At 37.6% G+C, this 26,383-nt stretch overlaps 1 pseudogene across 1 annotated transcript; it reads right to left on the minus strand.

The window, feature by feature from the left end:
- Positions 1-20,618: 20,618 nt before the first annotated feature.
- Positions 20,619-23,567, minus strand: LOC306659676 (THAP domain-containing protein 5-like; annotated as a pseudogene). Its single transcript, XR_013766639.1, has 2 exons — positions 23,236-23,567; positions 20,619-22,776 (listed from the first exon to the last, which is right to left on the minus strand). The product of XR_013766639.1 is annotated as a THAP domain-containing protein 5-like (transcript).
- Positions 23,568-26,383: the final 2,816 nt, after the last annotated feature.

Here is a 26,383-nt window from a genome sequence, read left to right on the forward strand (position 1 = left end):
TTTCTCTTATTACTAGAAATGTTGAACATTTGTCCATATGTTTGTTGATTGCTTGTAGATCTTCTTCTGTGAAGTGTCTATTCATTTCCTTGGCCCATTTGTCGACTGGATTATTTGTATTCTTGGAGTAGAGTTTTTTAAGTTCTTTATAGATTCTGGAGATTAGTGCTCTATCTGAAGTATGATTGGCAAAGATATTCTCCCACTCTGTAGGCTCTTTCTTCGCATTGCTGATAGTTTCCTTTGCTGAGAGAAAGCTTTTTAGTTTGAATCTATCCCAGTGGTTGATTCTAGCTTTTATTTCTTGTGCTATGGGAGTCCTGTTAAGGAAGTCTGATCCTAGACCAACAAGGTGAAGATTTGGACCTACTTTTTCTTCTATAATCTGCAGGGTCTCTGGTCTGATTCCAAGGTCCTTAATCCATTTTGAGTTTAGTTTCGTGCATGGTGAGAGATATGGGTTTAGTTTCATTCTGTTGCATATGGATTTCCAATTCTCCCAGCACCATTTGTTGAAGAGGCTATCTTTTCTCCATTGCATATTTTGGGCCCCTTTGTCTAGTATGAGAAAATTGTATTTATTTGGGTTTGTGTCCGTGTCCTCTATTCTGTACCATTGATCTACCTGTCTATTTTGGTACCAATACCATGCCGTTTTTGTTACTATTGCTTTGTAGTAGAGTTGAAGATCTGGTATTGCAATACCCCCTGTTTCACTCTTCCTGCTAAGGATTGCTTTAGCTATTCTGGGTTTCTTATTCTTCCAGATGAATTTCATAATTGCTTGCTCTATTTCTGTAAGGTACGTCATTGGGATTTTAATTGGAATTGCATTGAATTTGTATAGCACTTTAGGTAGTATGGCCATTTTGACAATATTAATTCTTCCTATCCACGAACATGGAAGATCTTTCCATCTTCTAAGGTGTTCTTTAATTTCTTTCTTTAGTGTTGTATAGTTCTCATTGTAGAGGTCTTTCACCTCTTTTGTGAGATTGATTCCCAAGGATTTTATTTTTTTCGAGGCTATTGTGAATGGGGTAGTTTTCCTAATTTCTCTTTCTGAAGATTCATCACTTATGTATAAAAATGCGTTGGATTTATGGGCATTGATCTTGTAACCTGCTACTTTACTGAAATCACTTATGAGTTCTAAGAGTTTTCTGGTGGAATTTCCAGGTTCCTCTAAATATATAATCATGTCATCAGCGAACAGGGATAGTTTGAGTTCTTCTTTTCCAATTCGTATCCCTTTAATTTCTTTGGTTTGTCTAATTGCTCTGGCCAGAGTCTCAAGAACGATGTTGAATAGAAGTGGTGAAAGAGGGCATCCCTGCCTTGTTCCAGTTTTTAGGGGGAATGCTTTCAGTTTTTCACCATTTAGAATGATATTAGCCATGGGCTTAGCATAAATGGCCTTTACAATGTTAAGGAATGTTCCCACTATCCCTATTTTTTCTAGTGTTTTGAGCATGAAGGGGTGCTGTATTTTATCAAATGCTTTTTCTGCATCTATGGAAATAATCATGTGATTCTTGACTTTAAGTCTATTATTATGGTGAATTACATTTATTGATTTCCGGATGTTGAACCAACCTTGCATCCCTGGGATGAAACCCACTTGATCATGGTGCACTATCTTTTTAATATGTTTTTGTATGCGATTTGCTAAAATTTTGTTGAGAATTTTTGCGTCGATGTTCATTAAGGATATTGGTCTGAAATTTTCTTTCCTTGATGAGTCTCTGTCTGGTTTAGGTATCAGTGTGATATTGGCTTCATAGAATGAGTTTGGGAGGGTTCCCTCCTCTTCTATTTTATGGAATACTTTGAGAAGTATTGGAATGAGCTCTTCTTTAAAGGTTTTGTAGAACTCGGCTGAGAACCCATCTGGTCCCGGACTCTTCTTTGTTGGTAGGCTTTTGATGACTTCTTCTATTTCAGTACTTGACATTGGTCTATTTAAATTGTTTATGTCCTCCTCGTTCAGTTTAGGCAATTCATATGTCTCTAGAATCCGGTTGATGTCTTTGAAATTTTCTATTTTGTTGGAGTATAGATTTTCAAAATAGCTTCTAATTATGTTTTGTATTTCAATCCTGTCTGTTGTGATATTTCCTTGTTCATTCCGAATTTTAGTGATTTGGGTTTTCTCTCGTCTTCTCTTTGTTAGTGTGGCTAAAGGTTTATCAATTTTGTTTATTTTTTCGAAGAACCACTATTTATTTTGTCAATTTTTTGTATTGTTTCTTTTGTTTCAATTTCATTGATTTCAGCTCTGAGTTTAACTATTTCCTGTCTTCTACTACTTTTGGTGCTGTTCTGTTCTTCTTTTTCTAGGGCTTTGAGCTGTAGTGTTAGGTCGTTTATTTGTTGAATTTTACTTCTTTTATTAATTGCGCTCCATGAAATAAATTTCCCTCTAAGTACTGCTTTCATAGTGTCCCAGAGATTTTGATATGATGTTTCTTTGTTCTCATTTACCTCTAAGAATTTTTTAATTTCTTTCCTAATATCTTCTGTTATCCATTCATCATATAATAGCATATTGTTTAATCTCCAGATGTTGGAATAGTTTCTGTGTTTTACTCTTTCATTTATTTCTAACTACAATCCATTTGGTCTGATAGAATACATGGTAGTGTCTCTATCTTCTTGTATTTGCTAACATTAGCTTTGTGGCGTAATATATGGTCTATTTTAGAGAAGGATCCATGTGCTGCTGAGAAGAAAGTGTATTCGCTCTTGGTTGGATGGTATATTCTATAAATGTCCGTTAAGTCTAAATTATTGATTGTGTTATTGAGATCTATGGTTTCTTTGTTCAATTTTTGTTTGGAAGATGTGTCGAGTGGTGAGAGAGGCGTGTTAAAATCACCTAGTATTATTGTGTTATGGTCTATTTGGTTTCTGAAACTGAGAAGGATTTGTTTGACATACATGGATGAGCCACTGTTTGGGGCATAGATGTTTATGATTGTTATATCTTGCTGATTTATGCTTCCCTTAAGCAGTATGAAATGACCTTCTTTATCCCTTCTGACTAACTTTGGCTTGAAGTCCACATTATCTGAAATGAGGATGGATACTCCAGCTTTTTTGCTGAGTCCATGTGCATGGTATGTTTTTCCCCATCCTTTCACCTTTAGTCTATGGGTATCTTTTTCTATGAGGTGAGTCTCTTGCAGGCAACATATTGTTGGATCTTTCTTTTTAATCCAATCTGCCAGTCTATGTCTTTTGATTGATGAATTCAGGCCATTAACATTCAGGGTTATTATAGAGATATGATTTGGTTTCCCAGTCATTTGGTTCATTTTTTAAATTTTATTTATTTATTTGTTTGACACAACTTGTTTCCTCCTCTATTTGACAATTCCTTTAGGATACTTCCTCCCTTTGCTGATTTGCTTCTTTGTTTTTCATCTCTTCCTCATGGAATATTTTGCTGAGAATGTTCTGTAATGCTGGCTTTCTTTTTGTAAATTCTTTTAGCTTTTGTTTATCATGGAAGGATTTTATTTCATCGTCAAATTTGAAGGTAAGTTTTGCTGGGTATAAGATTCTTGGTTGGCATCCATTTTCTTTCAGGGCTTGAAAAATGTTGTTCCAGGCCCTTCTAGATTTTAGGGTGTGGATTGAAAAAATCTGCTGATATGCGTATTGGTTTCCCCCTGAATGTAATTTGGTTCTTTTCTCTCACAGCCTTTAAAATTCTGTCTTTATTTTGTATGTTAGGTATTTTCATTATAATGTGCCTTGGTGTGGGTCTGTTGTAATTTTGTGTATTTGGAGTCCTATAAGCCTCTTGAACTTGATTTTCCATTTCATTCTTCAGATTTGGGAAATTTTCTGATATTATTTCATTGAATAAATTGTTCATTCCTTTGGCTTGTTTCTCTAGGCCTTCCTCAATCCCAATAATTCTTAAATTTGGCCTTTTCATGCTATCCCATAGTTCTTGTAGATTCTATTCATGATTTCTTACCATCTTCTCTCTTTGTTCAACTTTGTTTTCAAGGTTAAATATTTTGTCTTCAATGTCTGAGGTTCTGTCTTCCAGGTGTTCTATCCTATTGGATATGCTTTCTATGGAGTTTTTAATTTGGTTAATTGTTTACTTCATGTCAAGGATTTCTGTTTGGTTTTTTTTCAATATCTCTAACTCTTTATTGAAATGATCTTTTGCTTCCTGTATTTGCTCTTTTAACTGTCGATTGGTGTGATCGTTCAATGCTTGCATTTGCTCTTTCATCTCATCGTTTGCTTCTCTGATCATTTTAATTATGTACATTCTGAACTCCTTTTCTGTCATTTCTTCTGCCTTGCTGTCATTGGGTTTTATTGATGTAACATCTAGATTTGTTTGCAGCATTTTCTTTCCTTGTTTTCTCATATTGTTCAGGTATCAGTGGACCGCTGAGATATTGCAGATTTCCTCTATTGACTTACAATGTCCCTGAAGATTTCTATATATATCCCCCCTTAGCCTTCAGTAGGCTGAAGTCTTGGAGGAAGTTGATAATGCGGTGCTCCACAAGGAAGCTGCCTCTCTAGGAGTGGTGGCCTTCAGGTGGGGTATAATCCCTGCTAGTGGGCAGAGGTGCCTCCACTTGTTGACCAATGGTCATCCAAAGGGGACCTAGGCTGCGGGCTGAGGCAAGGCCTGTTTGGGCCTGAGTCTCTGGTTTTACCGTCCTTGTGGGGAAACCTCACCCGGCAGGGAAGACTCACCCGGTGGGGAGGTCTCACTGGTCAGTTCCCTCCTAGAGGTTCCCTCAATTTACAGCTAACACCTGGGCTGGGCTGCCTTCCTCTGCAAAGTTCCCAGGGGCCCGGCCCTACCTCCTGGGCCTGGGAGCCTCACCCTTCGCAGATGAATCTCCTTAGGCTGCCCCTCCTCAGAGAATCTGCCCGCAGGCCTGGAACCTTCGCTCCGCCCTAAGCCTGTCTCTGTGCGGCTCTTCCACCAAGAAGCCTCCTAGATCCTGGGACCCTGCTCTGCACCTCATCGCCTGGCTATGCGGCCCCTCCTCTGAGCAGCCACCTGGGGCCCCGTACAATTGCTCTGAGTCCCAGAGACCCGCCACACGCCTCTTCCTCCAGACAGCCGCCCAGTATTCCGGTGCGGTCACTAGGAGTCCAGGAAACTCACTGAGTGTCTCCTCCTCCCACCAACCGCCCATAGCCCAGGGCAATCAATCATTCCGAGTCGAAGTGACCCTCTCCGTTCCTCCTCCTTCTCCAGATAACCCCCCGGGTGTTCAGGAGCTGTCGCTCTGAGTGGCTCTGAATCCACGTGACCCGCTGCACACGTCCTCTTGGCAACCGCCCGGAGCTCTGGTGCGGCCACTCAAGACCAAGCGACCCACCACGCTTCTCCTCCAGGCAGCCCCCCTGTGTTCAGGAGTTGTCACTTTAAGTCCAAACAACTCACCACTCGCCTTCTCCTCATGACTCTTTCATTTTTTGTAGGCACTGAGCATACAAAGAGCTCTTGGCCAAGTGAGATATGAATTGGACATGCAAAAAGTAGCAGAAATACTCCAATTAATAGACAGCCATGTCAATGTTCCTATGTGAGGGCATTTAGAATAAGTGTAAATTTATGTACCCTATTTGAGAACTGTGCATGTGGTGTGTTATATCTAAAGTGTGAACCTGAGAGAAATATGTAGAATATGAGTTTGTGGTATGATTTTTGGATTTCTATGTATGTTCTTGCACATATCTGGTGATTATTTCTGGTGCCATTTCTGTGGGATTTGGGATGGGGATGATTGTGTGTCTGTACATGTGTTTGAGTTTGGGTGTGTACATATGTGTATTTGTGCATGTATTTAAATTTGGGTTTGTTTCCATGTGTGTATTTGTGTGTGTGTGTGTGTGTGTGTGTGTGTGTGTGTGTTCTGTGTTATCATAGCACTTAGATCATATATATAGGAGCAGTTAATGAATGTCTGAAAGCAGGGTTATCCATAATATTTGGATGAGAATGTCTGAATATGAAGGTGCTTTCCCTTCAGGAGTTATGAATTTTCAGAGTTTGGTCATGTCTTGCCAGCTATAACAGTTACTGTGGTGGAGAGATGTGAGGTATTTGGGATTAGAGTTTAAAATGATGAATCTGAATAATTTTCTATTGGAATGTGGAAGTAAAGGAGTACCAAATATAATGCTAAAGTGAATGGAAACAATGGAGAAAAAAAAGATGTTTGTATGAGAGGAGGAGTAAAAGAAAGGAAAAGTAGGGCCATATGTAGTAGTAAGAAATATAATAAGAGAGGGTGAACTTGAGTTTATTCCATGTGAGGGAAATTTTCTGATCAAATTTCCATGCACATCTCATGCTGTCCACTGTCCCACCCAAAGCTGTCCCTGTGTTCACAGGGAGATCTAGCTGAGGAACATTTTTCTGTTCATGAAGGCACATGGTCTGCTGCCATGCTCTTTCTTTTCTTGTTGCCTGGATTGAGGTTAATCCAGAGTTGTCTTGAAAGCTCTGTTTTCATGATGACAAAATTTTCTTTCATTTTAGTTCATGAATGATAAACTATACCACAGAGAACACTAGCCATTTCCACCTACACATGGTCTCTGAATAGTTACTTAAGTAACAAAGAGTTTCCTCATGATACTATTTCCTGGGATGCTATAATAAAGCCATGTTGTAATTTTTTAATAGGCAAATAAATAAATGTGACTCTCCTTTTGCCAATTTTTGTTGTGTGATGTGAGTGTCACATGGGTACATACGGATATGCATAGGTATATGTGCTTAGTATGTCTCAGATTATGATCAATAACATCTTTACGTTTTTACGTAAAACGTAACGTATTTACGTTTTCAAGATGTTTGGTTTTATTGGAGGTGAATTAACAGCTTTACTCTCCAGGACTCTCCACCGGTGCATCAGAAAATGCATAAGCTCCAAACTTTATTGGAAATAGAACATTAAACTCAGAAATTTTTGTAGGGAATGTCAGATTGTTTTCAGAAATATCAGCCCTGATTTAGAAGGTTGGTGTTGTCTCCAATCTGTACCCTAACACCACTGACTCATGGTGCTGTCTCATAGGAGTTATTTGATTACTGTTAATCTTCATGTTGACAACAACTGTCTCATTTCCCATAAAGAGCCAAATTTTATCTTCTCACTTTAGCCATCATGGTTATGCAGTTTCTTTGTGTTTTGTATATATCCTTTTTTCCTTATATTTCACAAAAGAGCTCTGTATTTTCCATCCTAAAAACAATTACTTATTCCTCCTGAGTATCTAATCTCTAAATTATTTCATATTCATCACAGTGCAACCAGTTTCAAAGTGCATAATTTTTGTTCAATATTCCTTTATGTCTAGGAGCCCCTTTTTATCTTCCTTAAAAGAAAAAGTACCATTAGAAAATGTATGCTATCATTTATTTTCCCAATTACCTTAAGAGATGTCTAATGAAAAGAAATGTAATATCTTTAAGGAAAATGAGCCTAGATCAAGCTTTATGACAGTGACAGAGTGACTTTGTATAGGCCTAGACCCAATGCCACAACAGCAAGACCTGGATCATCTGAATCTTTACTCTCAGATAAATTGAGTTCTCAGGAAGACCTTGGGAACTATACACATAAAAAAATCATTTCTCTCTCTTCCTTCTCTGTCATTTCTCTTGCTCTTTTTCTCCATCTCTCCTCCCCTTATGTGTTTTTAACTGGAAATTCTCTCTTTCCCTTTTTTCAAAGGTAGATCCTATTTACCTTTTGCCCAGAGATAATAACACACATCCCTTGCAGGCTGAGGCATGAAAACTTTTCTAGATATTACTTTGTTTGCTTTTTCTTCATGGTCCAACTATTTGGAGGGTTACTCTGAAGTTCAGTTCTCAAATATACAGTTGGCGTTAGCTCAGAAATATATCTATATATTCAAAAACAACAATAAAATAGGGAGAGGCCATCTGTTCACTAAATCACTGTCATGAGCAATGCTGAGTATATCAGAGTCATTATGAGACTGGCTATTACTAAGGTCTCAGCAGTATATTATGAACTATTGATGACATCAGCAAACTCCAGAGACATAGCCAGTATTCACAGTACTGCAGAATTGCTAAAGTTTATCCAAGGTGACATGTTTTATACAGTGGAATTTCTATCATCAAATTATACTTTCAAACCTTGCATCTGATAACAACATTAGAGAGAGGTTATATGGATTAAACAAAAGGAATATTTCCATATGTCTAGGGATACTGAATTACTCACTCTCCACAATGGTGAGAATAAGACAGTAATAGAGAGGGTCAGACTCAGAACCATTAGCTTTACCAAGAAATCCAACCAACAAAGAGTTTATTTAAAAATGTCTCTTATGTAAGTATGGTAAAAAGTTTGGGATAAGCACTGAACTTATGTGTACACAGAAAAGGGACAAGCCAGTATATAAATTATGATTAGGAAAAATAATGTAAAGTTTCAAGAGTTTGACAAAGAGAAATACTCATAAATACCATGAGAGTGAGGCAGTGGAAAGTATAAAATATGTTAATTATTTCATTTCAAATGCCAGGATATAATTTATACTTAGAAATTAATACTATACCTATCTCAGAATATTAAATCTTTATTCTTAAATAGAGGAGATTGTTAATTATTAATAAACTAGTGTCTGTTAAATATTTCAAATTCAACAACATGGCTAGACTCAGATTCATTTTTCTGACATATTCAAAAATTATTAAATTTTATTATTCAAAATTTAGAGCTAGACAAAGGATAAGATAGAAAAATTTTGAAATAATATAACATGAAGAAATAACACTTGCCAGATTTTAAGAATTCAGAATGTGAAAAAGAACTAAAGTAAGATTTAATAAAAGAAAGGAGCAACTACATTTTTCTACTTACACTTAGAGAGGTTTTTATTGATGAGTTTAGTGTCAGTGAAATGAAAATAAGAAATTGTGAATGCTATAGTTCACAAGGTTTTATCTCCCCAGAATTCATATGATAAAATCCTGATCCTCAAGGGGGATGTTATTAAGGTCTTGGATTTTGGGGAGCTGGTGAGCCATAAGCACTGTCCTCAGGGAGGAGATTAATGTCCTTATGAAATATACATAAGAATGATCCCCACTCTTTCTAAGATGTAAGGACACTCCTGACTATACCATTGATGAGACAGGAAGTGTGCCCTCACCAAGGACTGATCTATCAGCACTTGATCTTGGATTTCTTAACCACCAAAAGGGTAAGAAATAAGACACCAGTTTGATTTTTTTTATAGCTGCCGCTTGCTGCCGTCCAGCGAGACCAACGTACTCTTCAGAAGTTCACAAAGCAGCTTCCGCTTTATTCAGATAACACCCTCAATAAATAAGCAGTCTCATGCATAAGCAATTGTAATCAGATATGTCCATCCAATCCTATTAAAGGTCAAGCGATCACGAGCTCAAGCATACATGTAAGATATATCTGTCCACGCGCTAAGCGGCTGAACTAATTATCATACAGCCAATGGTAAACGCTTCCTGTTTTTCTCAAGGCGCATTCAACATGCCCTTTGGCTCTCTGCCAGTTGCCATCTTGGATGCATGTGGCATAACCCTGGGCCCCAGGTCTCGCCCGCCACATTTCCCCCGTCTTAGGTTGTCCATGGCAGAGCAACATTCTTACCTGTCATTGGACAATGAAGCTCTAGCCCTCATTTCCTGTCTTAGGTCAGTATGAGCTCCCCATGAATCTTACCCATCTTTGACTACCAGTCTAGCATATTTATCCAGAATTGGGGGGATGAGCCAGCATCAATTGTGACGAGAGCTTGGCAAATAATGGCTGTTTCTCTGCGCCGATGTATATGCATTTTGTATAAACACTATATGCACAGAACAGATATAACACACGATAAACCTCCCCCGGACAAAAACCCAAACCATTCTTTTCCCCATTGAACAGTGGACTGGAGAAATGTGGCCAATTGTTGTAAAAATAGGAGGATATAAAATAGAGGAGTTAAGGGGTACAGGATAGGGCCATGTCTTTACTATCCCCCATAGTTCACGTGAGTCTCCTCCATTAACTTGGTGAGAAATGGCCAACACCATCAGCAGGAGAAGGCTCCTCATCTTCTTCCTGTTTTTGGGTCTCTGTTGAGGCCTTGACCAATCTCTCTGGCACCCAAATTGGCGATTGTGCATCCTGTGGGAAAACACAAACAGACCCTCGGGTCCAGATTAATACCGGATCCGGGCCTTTCCATTGTCCTGATAGAATGTCCTTCCAAAGCACTTGAGGTAGATGTTTTCTATTAGGCTCTGAATGACGGTCAGCAGCCGATCGGCCCTCAGAATTGAGATTTAAAAAATTTAAGATAAACAAGGCAACAGATAATTTGTCTTTTGGGGATCTGTATGATGCCCCTATTCCCCCTTTTTGTTTAAAAAGCATGTTTTTAAGCTTTAAATGGGTGCGCTCAATAATGCTTTGTCCAGTAGGATTATAGGGAATTCCTGTGACATGTTCAATACCAACGGTGGAAAGGGATACTTTTAATGCCTTAAGGATTAATTCTGCCACAGATTCAGTAAACAAGGCTAATACCTTGTTAGGGGCATAATTCATGTGAACCCATAGAATAGGACCCTTTTGCCAAAACACTCCTGTGGGTAACTTATTTGTGGCCAAGACAATGAATGATAAAGGCTTAGCTAGGTCAATACGATCAAGATGAACCTTTTCCATAGCTGTTTCAACAAGCTTGAGAGCTGTTCGAGCCTTAGGGGTAAGCACCCACTTAAAGGGAGTCAGAATCACCTTTAAGAATATCAAACAGGGGGTCCAAACTTGAGGTGGGTAAGTGAAGGTAAGGTCTAATCCAATTAATATCACCCAAAAGTTTTTGAAAATCTTTTAAAGTTCTAAGTATGTCCACCCAAATGGTAATTTTTATGGGTGTAACCATAGTTACATTTATGATAGATCCCAGGAAGTTTTTGGTGTCTGTCATTTGTACTTTATCAATGGTGATATGTAAGCCCCGTCTTTCTAGTGACTTTAGTAAGGAATTATAACATTGCTCTAAGACAGGTTTTTTCTTATGAGCTAGCAAAATATCATCCATACAATGATAGATTAAAAGTTGAGGGTTAATTTGTTGATACACACCAGGGTGGAAATTAATCTGATTACCTTGCCCTTCATATGGTCCTTGGCCGGTCAGCATGTTTAGATTCCATTGAGGATTGCCCGCAACTGCATTACGTGGGGCAGTATCAAAGCATAACTCCTGGTTAGCCACCTTCCACATGAGATATTGTCCCCCAGATAAACATGCCTTTGCTAAATTACCCCAATCACTCAGAGTAAGATTTTGACTTGCAACATTCTCTAATAAAGAAATGGTAAATGCAGAGGTTTCAAGATGGCGGCCTAGAGGGTGGCTGCATTTCATGTTGCTCCAGGACTCAGGATTCAAAAGAGGAGATATTGAGACACTTGGGACCAACTCAAAGCAGCCGGGTGACTCTCACCCGTTGGGAAGGCGTCCCAGATGGGACAGTGGTCCCGGAACACAGGGAACTTTGTGAAGTAGAGCTGCCGGCGAGATACCCCTCCCCCCCACTGGAGCAGTGAACTCGGACAACTGGAAGCGCCATAAAGGAGAACACTCGGCACAGTGCTGGGACTCGGAGCAACCACTGGGGCTTCTGCGGCTGCCCAGGGGAGGAGTGGCGAGGAGAGCTGTGTGGACTCAACACCGGGGCCTGCCCTGAGGAGGAGGAGGAGGAGGAACGTGGACGCTTGGATTCGGAGTGACTGCACCAGAGCTACAGGCGGTTGCCAGAGGAGAAGCTCCGTGGCGAGATGTTTGGACTCAGAACGACTGCTTCTGAACACCGGGGCCTGCCCTGAGGACGAGGAGGAGGAAGAGGAGCACGGCCGCTTGGATTCAGACTGACTACACCAGAGCTACAGGCAGTTGCCAGAGGAGGGGCTGCGTGGCGAGCTGTTTGGACTCAGACCACTTCTGAACACAGGCGCCTGCCCGGAGGAGTAGGAGGAGGAGGAAGAGGAGCGCGGCGGGTCATTTGGACTCCCAGTGACTGCATTAGCACTCCAGGCAGCTGCTCAGAGGAGAAGGCGAGTGGTGAGTTGTTTGGACTTAAAGTGACAACTCCTGAACACAGGGGGGCTGCCTGGAGGAGAAGCGTAGTGGGTCGCTTGGTCTTGAGTGGCCGCACCAGAGCTCCGGGCGGTTGCCAAGAGGACGTGTGCAGCGGGTCACGTGGATTCAGAGCCACTCAGAGCGACAGCTCCTGAACACCTGGGGGGTTATCTGGAGAAGGAGGAGGAACGGAGAGGGTCACTTCGACTCGGAATGATTGATTGCCCTGGGCTATGGGCGGTTGGTGGGAGGAGGAGACACTCAGTGAGTTTCCTGGACTCCTAGTGACCGCACCGGAATACTGGGCGGCTGTCTGGAGGAAGAGGCGTGTGGCGGGTCTCTGGGACTCAGAGCAATTGTACGGGGCCCCAGGTGGCTGCTCAGAGGAGGGGCCGCATAGCCAGGCGATGAGGTGCAGAGCAGGGTCCCAGGATCTAGGAGGCTTCTTGGTGGAAGAGCCGCACAGAGACAGGCTTAGGGCGGAGCGAAGGTTCCAGGCCTGCGGGCAGATTCTCTGAGGAGGGGCAGCCTAAGGAGATTCATCTGCGAAGGGTGAGGCTCCCAGGCCCAGGAGGTAGGGCCGGGCCCCTGGGAACTTTGCAGAGGAAGGCAGCCCAGCCCAGGTGTTAGCTGTAAATTGAGGGAACCTCTAGGAGGGAACTGACCAGTGAGACCTCCCCACCGGGTGAGTCTTCCCTGCCGGGTGAGGTTTCCCCACAAGGACGGTAAAACCAGAGACTCAGGCCCAAACAGGCCTTGCCTCAGCCCGCAGCCTAGGTCCCCTTTGGATGACCATTGGTCAACAAGTGGAGGCACCTCTGCCCACTAGCAGGGATTATACCCCACCTGAAGGCCACCACTCCTAGAGAGGCAGCTTCCTTGTGGAGCACCGCATTATCAACTTCCTCCAAGACTTCAGCCTACTGAAGGCTAAGGGGGGATATATATAGAAATCTTCAGGGACATTGTAAGTCAATAGAGGAAATCTGCAATATCTCAGCGGTCCACTGATACCTGAACAATATGAGAAAACAAGGAAAGAAAATGCTGCAAACAAATCTAGATGTTACATCAATAAAACCCAATGACAGCAAGGCAGAAGAAATGACAGAAAAGGAGTTCAGAATGTACATAATTAAAATGATCAGAGAAGCAAACGATGAGATGAAAGAGCAAATGCAAGCATTGAACGATCACACCAATCGACAGTTAAAAGAGCAAATACAGGAAGCAAAAGATCATTTCAATAAAGAGTTAGAGATATTGAAAAAAAACCAAACAGAAATCCTTGACATGAAGTAAACAATTAACCAAATTAAAAACTCCATAGAAAGCATATCCAATAGGATAGAACACCTGGAAGACAGAACCTCAGACATTGAAGACAAAATATTTAACCTTGAAAACAAAGTTGAACAAAGAGAGAAGATGGTAAGAAATCATGAATAGAATCTACAAGAACTATGGGATAGCATGAAAAGGCCAAATTTAAGAATTATTGGGATTGAGGAAGGCCTAGAGAAACAAGCCAAAGGAATGAACAATTTATTCAATGAAATAATATCAGAAAATTTCCCAAATCTGAAGAATGAAATGGAAAATCAAGTTCAAGAGGCTTATAGGACTCCAAATACACAAAATTACAACAGACCCACACCAAGGCACATTATAATGAAAATACCTAACATACAAAATAAAGACAGAATTTTAAAGGCTGTGAGAGAAAAGAACCAAATTACATTCAGGGGGAAACCAATACGCATATCAGCAGATTTTTTCAATCCACACCCTAAAATCTAGAAGGGCCTGGAACAACATTTTTCAAGCCCTGAAAGAAAATGGATGCCAACCAAGAATCTTATACCCAGCAAAACTTACCTTCAAATTTGACGATGAAATAAAATCCTTCCATGATAAACAAAAGCTAAAAGAATTTACAAAAAGAAAGCCAGCATTACAGAACATTCTCAGCAAAATATTCCATGAGGAAGAGATGAAAAACAAAGAAGCAAATCAGCAAAGGGAGGAAGTATCCTAAAGGAATTGTCAAATAGAGGAGGAAACAAGTTGTGTCAAACAAATAAATAAATAAAATTTAAAAAATGAACCAAATGACTGGGAAACCAAATCATATCTCTATAATAACCCTGAATGTTAATGGCCTGAATTCATCAATCAAAAGACATAGACTGGCAGATTGGATTAAAAAGAAAGATCCAACAATATGTTGCCTGCAAGAGACTCACCTCATAGAAAAAGATACCCATAGACTAAAGGTGAAAGGATGGGGAAAAACATACCATGCACATGGACTCAGCAAAAAAGCTGGAGTATCCATCCTCATTTCAGATAATGTGGACTTCAAGCCAAAGTTAGTCAGAAGGGATAAAGAAGGTCATTTCATACTGCTTAAGGGAAGCATAAATCAGCAAGATATAACAATCATAAACATCTATGCCCCAAACAGTGGCTCATCCATGTATGTCAAACAAATCCTTCTCAGTTTCAGAAACCAAATAGACCATAACACAATAATACTAGGTGATTTTAACACGCCTCTCTCACCACTCGACACATCTTCCAAACAAAAATTGAACAAAGAAACCATAGATCTCAATAACACAATCAATAATTTAGACTTAACGGACATTTATAGAATATACCATCCAACCAAGAGCGAATACACTTTCTTCTCAGCAGCACATGGATCCTTCTCTAAAATAGACCATATATTACGCCACAAAGCTAATGTTAGCAAATACAAGAAGATAGAGACACTACCATGTATTCTATCAGACCAAATGGATTGTAGTTAGAAATAAATGAAAGAGTAAAACACAGAAACTATTCCAACATCTGGAGATTAAACAATATGCTATTATATGATGAATGGATAACAGAAGATATTAGGAAAGAAATTAAAAAATTCTTAGAGGTAAATGAGAACAAAGAAACATCATATCAAAATCTCTGGGACACTATGAAAGCAGTACTTAGAGGGAAATTTATTTCATGGAGCGCAATTAATAAAAGAAGTAAAATTCAACAAATAAACGACCTAACACTACAGCTCAAAGCCCTAGAAAAAGAAGAACAGAACAGCACCAAAAGTAGTAGAAGACAGGAAATAGTTAAACTCAGAGCTGAAATCAATGAAATTGAAACAAAAGAAACAATACAAAAAATTGACAAAATAAATAGTTGGTTCTTCGAAAAAATAAACAAAATTGATAAACCTTTAGCCACACTAACAAAGAGAAGACGAGAGAAAACCCAAATCACTAAAATTCGGAATGAACAAGGAAATATCACAACAGACAGGATTGAAATACAAAACATAATTAGAAGCTATTTTGAAAATCTATACTCCAACAAAATAGAAAATTTCAAAGACATCAACCGGATTCTAGAGACATATGAATTGCCTAAACTGAACGAGGAGGACATAAACAATTTAAATAGACCAATGTCAAGTACTGAAATAGAAGAAGTCATCAAAAGCCTACCAACAAAGAAGAGTCCGGGACCAGATGGGTTCTCAGCCGAGTTCTACAAAACCTTTAAAGAAGAGCTCATTCCAATACTTCTCAAAGTATTCCATAAAATAGAAGAGGAGGGAACCCTCCCAAACTCATTCTATGAAGCCAATATCACACTGATACCTAAACCAGACAGAGACTCATCAAGGAAAGAAAATTTCAGACCAATATCCTTAATGAACATCGACACAAAAATTCTCAACAAAATTTTAGCAAATCGCATACAAAAACATATTAAAAAGATAGTGCACCATGATCAAGTGGGTTTCATCCCAGGGATGCAAGGTTGGTTCAACATCCGGAAATCAATAAACGTAATTCACCATAATAATAGACTTAAAGTCAAGAATCACATGATTATTTCCATAGATGCAGAAAAAGCATTTGATAAAATACAGCACCCCTTCATGCTCAAAACACTAGAAAAAATAGGGATAGTGGGAACATTCCTTAACATTGTAAAGGCCATTTATGCTAAGCCCATGGCTAATATCATTCTAAATGGTGAAAAACTGAAAGCATTCCCCCTAAAAACTGGAACAAGGCAGGGATGCCCTCTTTCACCACTTCTATTCAACATCGTTCTTGAGACTCTGGCCAGAGCAATTAGACAAACCAAAGAAATTAAAGGGATACGAATTGGAAAAGAAGAACTCAAACTATCCCTGTTCGCTGATGACATGATTATATATTTAGAGGAACCTGGAAATTCCACCAGAAAACTCTTAGAACTCATAAGTGATTTCAGTAAAGTAGCAGGTTACAAGATCAATGCCCATAAATCCAACGCATTTTTATACATAAGTGATGAATCTTCAGAAAGAGAAATTAGGAAAACTACCCCATTCACAATAGCCTCGAAAAAAATAAAATCCTTGGGAATCAATCTCACAAAAGAGGTGAAAGACCTCTACAATGAGAACTATACAACACTAAAGAAAGAAATTAAAGAACACCTTAGAAGATGGAAAGATCTTCCATGTTCGTGGATAGGAAGAATTAATATTGTCAAAATGGCCATACTACCTAAAGTGCTATACAAATTCAATGCAATTCCAATTAAAATCCCAATGACGTACCTTACAGAAATAGAGCAAGCAATTATGAAATTCATCTGGAAGAATAAGAAACCCAGAATAGCTAAAGCAATCCTTAGCAGGAAGAGTGAAAGAGGGGGTATTGCAATACCAGATCTTCAACTCTACTACAAAGCAATAGTAACAAAAACGGCATGGTATTGGTACCAAAATAGAAAGGTAGATCAATGGTACAGAATAGAGGACACGGACACAAACCCAAATAAATACAATTTTCTCATACTAGACAAAGGGGCCAAAAATATGCAATGGAGAAAAGATAGCCTCTTCAACAAATGGTGCTGGGAGAATTGGAAATCCATATGCAACAGAATGAAACTAAACCCATATCTCTCACCATGCACGAAACTAAACTCAAAATGGATTAAGGACCTTGGAATCAGACCAGAGACCCTGCAGATTATAGAAGAAAAAGTAGGTCCAAATCTTCACCTTGTTGGTCTAGGATCAGACTTCCTTAACAGGACTCCCATAGCACAAGAAATAAAAGCTAGAATCAACCACTGGGATAGATTCAAACTAAAAAGCTTTCTCTCAGCAAAGGAAACTATCAGCAATGCGAAGAAAGAGCCTACAGAGTGGGAGAATATCTTTGCCAATCATACTTCAGATAGAGCACTAATCTCCAGAATCTATAAAGAACTTAAAAAACTCTACTCCAAGAATACAAATAATCCAGTCGACAAATGGGCCAAGGAAATGAATAGACACTTCACAGAAGAAGATCTACAAGCAATCAACAAACATATGGAAAAATGTTCAACATCTCTAGTAATAAGAGAAATGCAAATCAAAACCACCCTAAGATTCCATCTCACCCCAATTAGAATGGCGATTATCAAGAATACGAGCAACAACAGGTGTTGGCGAGGATGTGGGGAGAAAGGTACACTCAGACATTGCTGGTGGGGCTGCAAATTAGTGCAGCCACTCTGGAAAGCAGTGTGGAGATTCCTTAGAAAACTTGGAATGGACCCTCCATTTGACCCAGCTATCCCACTCCTTGGCCTATACCCAAAGGACTTAAAATCAGCATACTACAGAGATACAGCCACATCAATGTTCATAGCTGCTCAATTCACAATAGCCAGACTGAGGAACCAACCTAGATGCCCTTCAATTGAAGAGTGGATAAAGAAACTGTGGTATATATATATATATATACAATGAAATATTACTCAGCCATAAAGAATGATAAAATTATGACATTTGCAGGCAAATGGATGAAATTGGAGAATATCATGCTAAGTGAGATAAGCCAATCTCAAAAAGCCAAAGGACGAATGATACTGCTAATAAGTGGAGGATGACACATAATGGGGGGGGGAGGGAAGGGTTAGTGTTAGGGTTAGAGTTAGGGTTAGGGAGGGGGGCAAGTATGGAGGAAGGAAGTACTGTATAGAGGGTAAAGAGGGGTGGGAGGGGTGGGGGGAAGGGAAAAAATAACAGAATGAATCAAACAACATTACTCTATGTAAATTTATGATTACACAAATGGAATGCCTTTACACCATGTACAAACAGAGAAAGAACATGTATCCCATTTGTTTACAATAAAAATAAAAGGGCATAAAAAAATAGAAGAAGATTGGTGGGCTAGATGAAAGTAATTGACAGTGAGAAAGAGAGGATAGGATGAATGAACAGTGGCATGAATGTAACCCTCCTTTCCCATGTACATATATGAATATACCTCAGTGAATCCCACCACCAGGTATATCCACAAAATGTTATTAAATAACCTATAAGTAAATAGTAGAAAGATCAGAAAAATAAGAAAAGGAACTGGGATGGAGGAGTCAAAAGAAAGTACTAGGAATCAAATTAGAGCAAATTATATTTCAACCTTTTGTAATTACCACCCCTGGAATGTTGTTTTTGAGAAAATGCAAAATGACTGGATTTTGACACAGCAGGCATGTGAGATTACATTCTTCATTGCCATTAATCACACTTACACTCTTTCTGAATCAGTTGTGTTGTCTTGAAAATTGAGATCATAATACTTTAAAAGTTGGCAATTGTGATGATAATAAGACACATAGAAGAACACCCAATATGATGTGGGTCGTAAGTGATTTCTTAATGTATTATTTCACCTTGAGACATTTTACTTATGATTTTCTGCATTTCAATTATGATAAGTGTGGGTGGAATTTTATTTCCTTTATAAAGTAAATCTTCTTTGAAATTTTCTCAGCTTTCAAAAATATTAATTTTATTAAAAATCCTCAAAAATATTTGAAAAATACAGAAAAATTCCATGTAACCATAACCTAACTTCAACACTGTATTTATGAATATACCTGTCAAGAACAACATACATAACTACATTTTATTTTTTATTATTATTTTTATTTAGATTTTAATTTTTTACAGACTGCATTTTGATTCATTGTACACAAATGGGGCACATCATTTTGTTTCTATGGTTGTACACAGTGTAGATTCATACCATTCGTGTAATCATACATGTACATAGGGTAATGATGTCTGTCTCATTCCACCATTTTTCTTATCCCTTCCCTCTCATTTTCTTCTACATAAAGTTCCCCCATTATTCTCTAATTCCCCACTCCCACCCCCATTATATATCATCCTCCACTTATCAGGGAAAACATTCGGCCTTTGGTTTTTGGGGATTGACTTATTTCACTTAGCATGATATTCTCGAATTCCATCCATTTATTTGCAAATGCCATAATATTATTCTTCTTTATGGCTGAATATTATTCCATTGCATATATATACCAGAGTTTCTTTATCCATTCATCTGTTGAAAGGCATCTAGATTGGTTCCACAAACTAGCTATTGTGAACTGAGCTGCTATAAACATTGATGGGGCTGTGTTACTGTAGTTTGCTGATTTTAAGTCCTTTGGGTATAAACCGAGGAGTGGGATAACTGGGTCAAAAGGTGGGTCCATTCCAAGTTTTCTTAGGATTCTCCATACTGCTTTCCAGAGTGGCTGCACCAATTTGCAATTCCACCAGCAATGTAAAAGCGTGCCTTTTTGCTAACATCTATACCAACATCTATTATTGTTTGTGTTCTTGAAAAAAGCCATTCTTTTTTTTTTCTTTAATGGTAACAATTTTGGCTTTATTTTATAGGTATTGGTAATATGAGACAACTGAGTTAGAAAAGTTAAGTGGTGGGTGGGTGATTGTTAGATTTATAATTTAGGTAAAAAACTGCCAGCTGAATCTAGGATGATATGGAAATAGAAGACTGAAAACAGGCAAGATTAGCTAAGAGGCTTCTGTAGTAGTCCAAATAGGAAATAATGTAGGCCAAAATCTACAAATATTAATTTAGAGGTTTGCTGGGATAGGTTGAGAATATCTTTAATTATTTATAGATAAGCCAAGGGTTGGGGATATAGCTAAGTGGTAGAGCACTTGCCTAGCATGCACAAGGTAAAAGGCCCTGGGTGCAATCTCCAGTACTCAAGGATGGAGGGAGGGAGGGAGGGAGGGAGGGAGGGAGAGAGAGAGAGAAGGAGAGGAAGGAAGAGAGAGGGGGGAGAGGGGGGAGAGAGAGGGAGGGAGAGAGAGGGGGAGGGAGGGGGGAGAATATATGAAAGCCATGAAAATATCTTATATGCTTATATTTTATTAGGTTTATTAAGTTTAAATGTTAAAATATTTTTGTGGGTCTTTATTTTTATCTGTATGATTTACTTTAAACTAAGTATCAGCAAAATGCAATATCGGAATACTTTTAAAGTTCTCCCTATCATGGTCATTTAATAAAACAGTTTTGATCTTTTAAAATTAGCAGACACATTATCTAATAATACCAATTCATTTGATTAGCCTAAAACTTAATTAAAATATAATAAAAAATAGTTACCAGTCATTAACAATACTATTTGCTACATAGTAAACTAATAATTATTGAGCACCTCCTATTTTCTAGGTTAAAAAATCATGTGTTACCTCATAGAATTCTCAAAACCATTATTTTAGATAGTATTTTTTATTTAACAGATATTATAGAACATATCATCTATCATTCACATTTATGTTACCACAAAGTCTTTGCTTTTACATTTATTTTTCTTAGTTCATGCAGATATAAACTTTATTTTTGTTTATATCACCATCACTTCTCTTTCCTAAGAGAAAAACTTTGTCTTCCTAAGGACATCATCACTTATCTATACTTTGCTTAGAAATTTTAATAAAATATACTTAAGTGGGAATATATAGTAAAGTATTACTGTATTGTTTTGTATTTAAAAAAATGACACAAGCACATACTTTAAAAACTACACCTGTTAAGAAACAGATACAGATTATATTTTCTAATATATATATTTAAAATTAACCTATTATAATTTTGGTTTTAAATATAATTTTATAAATAAGGACGTTAAAAAACTTAAATGACTTAAAGATGGTTAGCTACACATAAGGTATTGAAATATATATTCTTTCAAGTTTAGAGTATCTCTCCTAAAAGCTGAGTTCTACTGAATTAAAATTATAATAGCAGTATTTTCCTTTATGTAAGATACCTAACTATAGCCAAAAGGTCAGAGAATTCAATAAGCAGTGAGTATCAAATTCTTCCCCAACATCTATTATATACATACATATAATCTTAAAGAAAAACTGTTTTAATAGAAGTATCAATAAATACAAAGGGAAGGACTACAAAGAAACTGACTATTAAAGCTCTAGTAAGGGCCCTATTTTATAGATTAGGGACTGGGGTTCAATGTTGATAAGTACTTTAGTCAAGTCATATGCCAGTGGTAGTACCAGGCTGATATATTTTGGGGTGTTTTGACCATATCATTGTTCTCTTTTTTTTATGACTGACTCATTATTTATTCACTATATTTTAATTTGAGCAACTACTCAATGATACAACTATTTTTCTCTTCCCCAAAACTACTTTTTCTTATTAATGAGCATTTTAAGAACAGGACGCAGTGCATAATACTAGAGCACTTTTGTAGCTTCATTAAGATGAGAACATTATATGGGAAAAAGTACACTTTACATGGAATTTGGTTTAGCTGGAAAAAGCATATACAAAATCATAGCTTTAAAACCTCTTTATATCATAGTGACTTCATATGTTGTGAAATGATTTTCTATAATCTTTACATTTTCTTCTGATAACCAGTTCTCCTGTTTTAGCTGGCTTATAAGAGCTTCCAAAGACTTCAATCTTCCTAGAGTCTGTTGCTCTTGTAGCTCAAGAAGAGTTATCTTTGAATGTAGTTTAGAGACTTTTTGCCAAAGATGTTCCTTGTTTATGTCCTGTCTGCAATAGGAATGTTCAATTTGTAAAACTTCTGCCCCATGATCTATATCCTTATATAAGGAATCTTCAGTGTCTGTGTCTTCCATTTCTATGGTTTCTTTGGAGACAGGTATAAAAGAATTAACTATAGGTTTAGAATTTTCTGTGGGTACAAAAATGGCAATAACAGATTCTTTATTTGTGTTTAAATCTTTAACTGTTTGATTAATTGTGCTAAATAAGAATGGATTTTCCTGTGCTGACTTAATTTCCATGGAATTATTCCTAAAGTTTGTATTAGCAATATGACTGGTTGTTATTTCAAGTACTGTTTGGGTTTCCAAAGACTGTTGAATAACTTCTGAATTTGAAGTTGTCAAAGTAATAGTTGCAGAATTTTGGTTCTCAAAAGATGTGTGAAATCCCCTTAAACCTAAATCTTGGTTAACTGATTTTTCCAGGGTAGATTTCAGTTTTTCAGTATCTTGTTTAACAGATTAAGAGTCAATACTTTATTTTGTAGGTTTCCTGGCTTTGGAGTTGGTGGCTTCACCATGGCAGATGAATCAAGCAATTCTGCACATTCAGGAAGCACATCTGTGTTAACTGTAATTTTCTTTGTCTCATTTGATGCAAATGATTCTTCTGACCTGGTTTTTAGGCATACTTCTTTCTCTTCCAATTTTTTCTTCTGAGATTTTTTTTTGGAGAGGTCTTTTCCCTAGAAAATAATATTTTCAAATTCTAAAAAAGACTTATTTTGTTATTGGTTAATACTCACTTAATTTTAACTTTGGGCAGTATACTGGCCAACCAAATTTGTTTAGTTAAAAATATATTCTAAGCATATGATTTAAATATGTCCTGTTTTTAAAAAAAACATTAAGCCCATTCAATATATATTTCAAACCATTCAAATGCCCAGCAAAGAAAAAAGCGTAACTCATTAATTATGTTAATGACTTAAGACTGTATGTGTTACCTTCTGTTTCTTAAACTCCACGACAGTTTAAATTTTAAAAAACACTAACCATATTTTTAGTAGAAGTACAAATTGATGTTCCTTTTTCTCAAGCATTTATTTTCCCAGCATTATCTTTCCCTCTCACTTTCTGTACCTGATCACCTGTCACCCTTTAATGAGCCACCATGCTCAGCATTACTGCCCCTACTCCAATACCTGATAGTCTTCAGGCAAAGAAAATATTGTTGGAATTGCAGTTTGTTTTAAATAACGAATACCCCATCTGATGTCAAGAGAGTCAGGAGTAAAATGGTCACTACATAGGAACTGGTATTTACTAGGAACCCAAGAATCACGTTTCATATTCTTTAACCACTTTTCAAGTCTTTCTTTGTCATGTAGAGGAAACGGGTAAAAGCTCAGCTTCCGGTCTTTATTGTTCGGTCCTTGGCGGTTTTTACAGCAAATCGCTGCACAATAGCGGGGCATCACTCAGGTAAGGTCCCGGAAGACCGGGACCCGCCAGGGGCACAGGCGGGCCCTTCTTCCTGAGGCCGAAAAAAGCCATTCTAAATGGAGTAAGATGAAATCTTAGAGTTGTTTGAATTTGCATTTCTCTTCTCTTGATTGATAATTTCCAAGGTCACAGTCCATAGTCAGCTGACTCCCTTTTTCAGAGTCTGCAGTGGGCATAACATCAAAATGGAACAATGTGGTTGAGAAAAGCTGCTCACCTCATGGCAACCAAGAAGAAGAAATGGGAAGAATCCAGGGACAAGACTGAATTCAAGGCTATAGCCCCAGTAACCTGCTTTCTCCACCCATTGCCCCACTGGCCTACTGTTACCATCCTGTAGTTCATTCAGTTTTTTTTTTTTTTTTCCTGAAATAGATTCATCTTTTGAAGAGGTCATAGCTCTGATAACACAATCATAACCCAGTCCTCACCTCATAACTCAGTCCTCACTCATAACTCAGTCCTCACCTCTGAACATTGCTGTATTGCCTAATACATAAGCTTTTCAGGGTACATTCTTATATCTAAATAACAGCAATGTTACCGAATATGTTTCTGTACTTTTGTTGATCATTTCTGGTTGTTATTTATAGACTTATAAGCTACTTAATTATCACTTAAATTTCTTCTTGTGTTAGTAAGAGGAAAGGAAGATAAACATATTCAGCATGACTATTCCATTCCCTTGAAACACTGAAAATTTTTGCAATGTGATGTTCCATTACTAAGCAATGTCCTTACAAAAAGTAATACTTAGCAAAAAATGCTAAACTGTATAAATGTGTCCTAATATTTTCCAAGATTTATATTACTATCTTTTGCTTTTGTCATGAACTAGTGATTTTGTATGACGGATACATACTTATATTGAAATTCAAAAGTTATTAAAAATTCTAGATTAAAAAATGAATTCAGGTTTTACTGTGCAAACATAACCATTCTCAACATGAGTTAGACATTATCCCAAAGGAATATCTATATCCCTATGTATAAGTAGAAGGCAAAATGTGTAACTGAGCCAGACTCATTAAATTGTATACCTAAAATATGCTGCTTTAAAGCTTATCAATTATATATGAACAAAACTTTTAAAATAAATGTAATGTGAAGAAGGGATAATGAAATGTAAAACAGAAGTTTTTCTGCAAAAATTGAATCATACTCATTTATATGACATTAAATTTAACAGTTCTTGAATTTTTCAGAAAAAAAGAAACTGACAGGAATCTAACAGTTGTGAAACTTTAAATGTTTCATAAACACTAGTGTAGTGATATTTAAAATTCACCCTGTAATTAAGGAAATAAAAGGTTGAAAATATTCAGGTGACTGTGGCATTAACTCATTCAGATGCTATATATAAATTTAATCTGAGATTATTTTTCAAAGATACTTAACAATAGTTTATCTTCCCTCTTTGTATTATTCTCCTCATTTTGATAGTTATTTTATTTTTTAAAACCTTTGAAAATTTATATTCTGTTCTCTAATTTCTATATTCCCCCCACTTTTTTGTATATAAATGGACTCAGTGCTCATCACAATCCTTCATACTCATATAGGAGACTTTCAACATCATTTTAATTTGCTGCATTTTATTGTAAAGCCGATTTTTGGATGCTTTTTCTAATAAGGTTCATGGACTCTGAATTATTGCAAATAATGTTAGCTCTTAAATCTCATGATTATCAATATATGGCTTTTTTTGTTGTTGTTGAAAAAGGTTGCTGGCAAACTAGCACCATGTGAGATCAGTAATACAGAGAGGTAATCTTCAAATTTCTTTCCAGAAACTCTTTTAACTTGGACAATCAAATGGACACTGCAACCAGCATGATAATAATTCACCCCAACACATGTTATGTGAGTTTTCAAGACAGAAAGAACAGATGCAGAAAAGAATGTATGTGAGAGATTATCATATGGAGGTAGCATGAGAATGAGACAGAGCTGAAGCCCCAGATAGGACAGAGCAGAGTATAAGAAGAGTCTGCAGCAGCAGTCCCTGACCAGGGCTTAAAGGATGTGAGGACAGAACATTATTCCTAGACAACTGTATAATGTAATTGAATATGTTAGATCCCAACCTGTCCCACTTCTACCTACATTTCAAGGTGGTTCTTTCAAGGGGTTACTGTCTTCTAGCCCTGAAGGTTGTTCTCTTCTGACTTCCTGACATTTTCATTTATTTTTGAGATGGTTATGTTATAAAGTTTAGTTGTGAAACTATTTCTGTCAGAAGTCATAAGTATTGCTTTGTTGTGTACTTTGGCTTTTCTTTTTAAAAAATGTTTTCTTTGAATTAATTATATTTTTGTTCCTTTTCCTTATCTTGTTTACCAAATATTAAATTTTATGCTTTCTTCTATATCTTTCTGATTCTAATTGTAGTATTTATTCAGTTATAAATTTGTTTAACATCTCTATTTTCTAGAGTTACAAACACTCCAAATTCTTCTATTCACATTGCCCTATCATCCATCTTGGAGTCCTTTTTTTTTTTTTTATTGTAAACAAATGGGATACATTTTGATTCTCTGTACATGGAGCAAAGGCATACCATTCGTGTAATCATAACTTTACACAGGGCAATGTTGTTTGATTCATTCTGCCATTTTTCCCCCTTCCCCCCCTCCTCACGCACCCCTCTTTTCCCTCTATACAGTCCTTCCTTCCTCCATTCTTGCCCCCATCCCTAACCTTAGCCCTAAACCTAACCCTAACCCTAATGCTAAACCCTCCTAACCCCATTATATGTCATCATCCACTTATCAGTGAGATCATTCGTTTTTTTGAGATTGGCTTATCTCACTTAGCATGATATTCTCCAATTTCATCCATTTGCCT

This window comes from Sciurus vulgaris (genome assembly GCF_902686455.1).
Source record: "Sciurus vulgaris genome assembly, chromosome: 4".
Lineage (NCBI taxonomy): Eukaryota > Metazoa > Chordata > Mammalia > Rodentia > Sciuridae > Sciurus > Sciurus vulgaris.